This window comes from Buceros rhinoceros, unplaced genomic scaffold, assembly GCF_000710305.1.
Source record: "Buceros rhinoceros silvestris isolate BGI_N320 unplaced genomic scaffold, ASM71030v1 scaffold1713, whole genome shotgun sequence".
In the NCBI taxonomy this organism is placed as follows: Eukaryota; Metazoa; Chordata; class Aves; order Bucerotiformes; family Bucerotidae; genus Buceros; species Buceros rhinoceros.
Window position 1 is genome coordinate 28620 of NW_010402805.1, and position 4967 is coordinate 33586.

Here is a 4967-nt window from a genome sequence, read left to right on the forward strand (position 1 = left end):
TCTCTTAAAATAACGTACAGCAATACCTTGCAGGCTGCTTATTAGGCTGTTCTTGGGAGCCAGCCTGTTAGCCCACTACGCTTGAGGTACTGACGTTACACAACGTAATTCAGTGCAATTTGAATAATGGTGAAGTAGCCTGAGAGAAAACCTGCTAATGCGGAGCCTTGTATAGTGATGCTGAATGTTTAGGACTTTCATTCACACTTGTGAAAATAATACACTGCTTCTCAAACAGAAGAAAGAAAAAAAAAGCGTTTTCTTTTCTTAGGACATTGTTGATATTTGTATAGTGACCTGTGTCTTAATTTCCTGTGATGTCTTGCTGGGTTCTATATTATCTTTTTGAATATTTGTGTGTGATCAACAGCTGTATTTTTTTGAGTTTGATGTAATGGAATTTCTGTGCTTTTCGTTACATTGTTTTTAATTGCATTTTTCATTAGCTAGCTTGTGATTAGAAGCTTACTGCTGAAAAGCAATGTTGTTTATACCTTTTTGTTTAAAACATACTTTCTTCTGTTCAGTGACAGTTCTCCCCTTAGTGGACTCATTGATAGAAGTTGTGTTAGGTTCACGTTCATCAGTCAAAACTTACGCTGGTGTAAATTTCTGCTTAACGAGAACAAAATGAAAATATAGCTTGTCGCTAAGACTATCTCTCTTTTTGGTGACAATATTTTATATGATAACGTCATCAGCTGTTGTATATAGGAACATTCACCATCCTTACCAGGTGAGGTGTCTAAACTTAAGTTACTGATTTGTTTTATTGCTCTTCCATCTGGTGACAGGCACCCGGCTTCTGAATCTTTTTTTCCAACACTGAAGTGTGACACAGAACGTTACCAAAAGGTACCTTCCTCAGAACTATTTCTGAAGGAAAGGAGGCTTAGACACCGTAAAACAGTATGGCCTCCTGGGGCTCTTACAGACTTCTGTGTGCAGAAGGGAAAGAAAAATGGAGTTGATGCAGTATAGGGAAAGTGTAAGTCTCAAAAACACCCTCAAAACACATGTTTACCACAGATGATTTTTAGAAAGCCTGTGAAGTTGGTTGTTGTGGGAGAAAAAGGGCAGGGGAGCTCGAGCTCCCCACGTATGTGGAAGATGTTAGTTGAACCTGTGTATAGCTCTTAATACTGAGATTTAGAGGGAATCTGAACTTCTGTGAGGAAAATTTGTACCACTACTTTGTTTTATTGTTAGAGTTTTGAGGATGTGTTTTCTCTGGTTTTGTTTGTTTGGCAGAGCTTTTAAATGTGGCACCAGCCTGAGACTTTTATTTTCCTTTCCCAGGAGACAGGTTCTCTCAGAGGCTGCCTTGAGAAATGGATGGAGTGTTGTATGTAGCAGCAGTGATAGCAGAGGCATTGCTTGACTATATTAACGATTTGCTACTGGCAGTATATGCTGAGTGTGACTGAGCCATGTTCGTGCACTGTGTAATAGGAGACCTACATATGCTGTAAATAAGATGTGCTATCTGGACCAATATGAGGCCTTTTCGAGTTAGAAAATACTCCTGTCTGCAATGCCAAAAGTGGGCTGAGCTTATTCTTCCCTCATGAACGGAATGAGAAGATTCTTCAGTTTCCACACCATAGTACTTTACATTGCAAATATCACTTATATTTGTATTTGTTTCCATAAACTTACTTAACCATGTAAAAGACATGAAGTATGGGAATCAAGGTTTAGTCAGGAAAACCTCTCTCTCCTCCTATTTCCATCCCAGGAAGAATACCATCAGATGAGCCTCCCTAGCCAGCAGTCTCTAAATAGCTGTGTATTTGCTAAAGCCGAAAGCTCTAGCTTTCACCGCAGGTTCATGAGGTCACTTTTTAGGTTCACATCATGTTTTTAAACCAAGCAGTTAGCACAGTGGAGCCCAGTGGCTGTCCACGTGGGGGTGTTCGCAGAGGTGCTAACGAGAACTACAGTTCTGAAGCAGTAAGTGAAAGATGGCTTCCTTCGGTTGCTCGCAAAGATTGTATGTATCAGAGTGTCTGCAGGTTTTAATTGGGTGTCTGTATGCACGTTGTTTTGTTAAATCTTGAAAACTGAGGGTTTGGACTGGCAGGTACATGATGTTGCGGGGGGGAAAGAGGTTGGTTTGGTTTTGTGGTGGTGGGTTTTGTTTTGTGTTTCAGGAAAGTCAGATTTTCATCAGATACTCTGCTTAGTTTGTCACTACCCGGTAGGATGACTAGAATGAGAATGACAGTTCCTTTATTTAAAGAGCATTTTTGGTGGTTCTTAGAACAATTGGTGCCATTTCAGTCATACACACAGCAGTGACAGTCTCTGCCTGTCAGGGTATGCCAGATCAGATGTTAGACAGACACCTGTACATTGTGCAGTTGGGGAGAAAGACACTATGAAAGGCTAGTTTTGAGCAAGTGAAAATACTTGCTGTAACAGCTGTTTGAAGTATTTTGGAGGAGTTAAAGTAACTAGGATTTTATTTCTCGTTATGTACTAAACATGCATTTTCCAGATACTAACAGGAAAACTTTACGTTGACTGTTAACAGTAGGTGTGTCTGAGCGAGGTGAAGATGCTGCTAAATGTTTAAGGTATGTGGTGTGTATCACGAGGTAAATATTTAAGTAGTTTAGAAAAGTGAATTATCAAATAGTTGTCTGTGTATATGTATGTATGTGGATGGTAGAAAAAAACATGCTCGCATCTGCTATCACATGACTAAGCTACCATGACTTAATCCAGAAATGTACCTGCATGTGAAACTTCAGAACCGGTACACTTCTCTACCTGATTTGTTGTGTTTACTAATGTATATTTTTCTAAATATACAGATATTTCAATCTAAAAATTCTATATTTATCTGTAATTTCTATCTGTTTTGGACAATTGCATGAAGTGCTGTAAAATTTGTACATATAGAGACTTACAGAAGAAACACTGTAGTTGCCCTGTGAATGAGGATTTATACATAAAAGTAGTTGGTATGCCAAGACCCGTAAGTTATTTCCTAAAATGCACCAAAAACTCCCTTAATTGTGCACCACTCTCAACTTTAATGTAAATACTGTGGTGCACGCGTACCCAGGTGGTTACCTTGCCCTCTCCAGACGTTACACTAGCAGGTCTACGTCAGGTTCTGCATCATGCGACAAGATGCTGTCAGTTAAAGTTTAGTGGGGTGATATAATGGGATATGTCATCTTGATAGACTTCTTATAAAGGTCTTCCAAAACGTTCTGCAAATACAAAACGAAGGTAAAATTGGAGCAGAATCACAGACCAACTGAGGCAAGGGAAATCGCATTTATAACCAGTGCAGTGTCCTTAACTTGTGCTGTGCTCTCTGATCAGTACAGTTCGGCATCCTTAGCCATGAAAAAAAAAAAAAAGCTTTGTAGAGCAGCTCATTGCTTTTGATTTGGTGTTTATATAAGCTGGCACGTCTTCTGTGACACTTTTTTCCCAATCCTCAGTGCAATTCTAGCTCTTTCCATCTTCTAAGATCTGCCTGAATGACTTGCTGTACAAATTGCCTGCAGCTCAGACCTCAGGAAGTTATGTGGGGTTTGTTTTGTTTTGGAGGGTGATTCAGATCAGAAGCAGCAGCAGTGGAAAATGATCAAGTAGAGCACAACATCAGAAATCAGGGATGTGGGTTATTACTTGTCTTTATGCATGAGCTGTTAGTGTGAACGTAAACGAATTCAAACTTCCTTTACCTCTTCCTTGGTTTCCCATCCAGGCTTCCTCTGTCTTGCTTCTTCGTTCAGACTGACCTTCGAGGCAGTTGCGGTTTCTCAGTATGTCTGTAGTGCCTGCTGCAGTAGATCAGCTCCCCGTCACTCCTTGTGCCTGTAGGTGCAGCTTTCAGACACGCTACAGGTGGAGCTCTGTTGCATCTGTCATACAAATGCGTATGGACTGTTTGCTTCATGCCTCACCCACATTCTGAAGAGTTGAAGTACCGTACTGTTATTGCCAAACTTCATGATACTACTTTTGCAAAAGCGGTGAGATCAATTTATTGGTGTCTAGACAGTGGTTATTGGACACCAGGACTTGTACTCTGCCAGGCCTCTTGCCTTAAATACCCCTCCAGCTGTCAGCCCCTACACAAAACCTCTCCTGGGCCATTAAAAGGATTTCTGCAGTTAAAAGTACTTTCGTTTGCGTTTGCTGGTGGGCTGTCCTTACTGAGGATGGTGCAGTCCTGGCCCAGTTTATCCAATTGCCAAAGAAGGGCAACGAAGCTGGTGAAGGGTCTAGAGACCAAGTCCTATAAGGAGTGGCTGAGGGAATTGTTTAGGCTGGAGAGGAGGGTCAGGGGTGACCTTACCACTCTCTACAACTACCTGAAAGGAGGTTGCAGTGAGTTAGTTGGGGTCAGTCTCTTCTCCCAAGTTAGTTAACAAGCAATAGGACAAGAGGAAACAGACTTAAGTTGCGCCAGGGGAGAGGTAGGCTGGATATGAAGAAAACTTGCTTTACAGAGAGGGTTGTGAAGCACTGGAACAGGCTGCCCAGGGAGGTGGTGGAGTCACCGTCCCTGGAAGTGTTTAAAGGCTGTGTGGATGTGGTGCTGAGGGACATGGTTTAGTGGTGACCTGGCAGTGCAGGGTGAACAGTTGGACTTGATGATCTCAAAGGTCTCGTCCAACCAAAATGATTCTGTGATCTTTTTTGCCAGGTTTTTTTTTTCTTTTTTTTCTTTTTTTTTTCGCCTACCCTTCTTGGTTTTCAAGTTTAACAGCTTGTTTAACAAGCTTACTGATAGAAATTGTCTAGGATTCTCAACTTGTGTCTTGTAGAGGAAATAGTAGTCAGTATAAACACTGGTATTTAAGACTGGTGTAACTTACTAGTTTTAGTCACAAGACAGATACTAAAAAAAAGAAAGTGAAATCACTTGTAAAATAACCAATTTTCGGAGGCAGCTTTGGCTTCCAAACACATCCCCCCCCCCCCCCCCACACAAACAA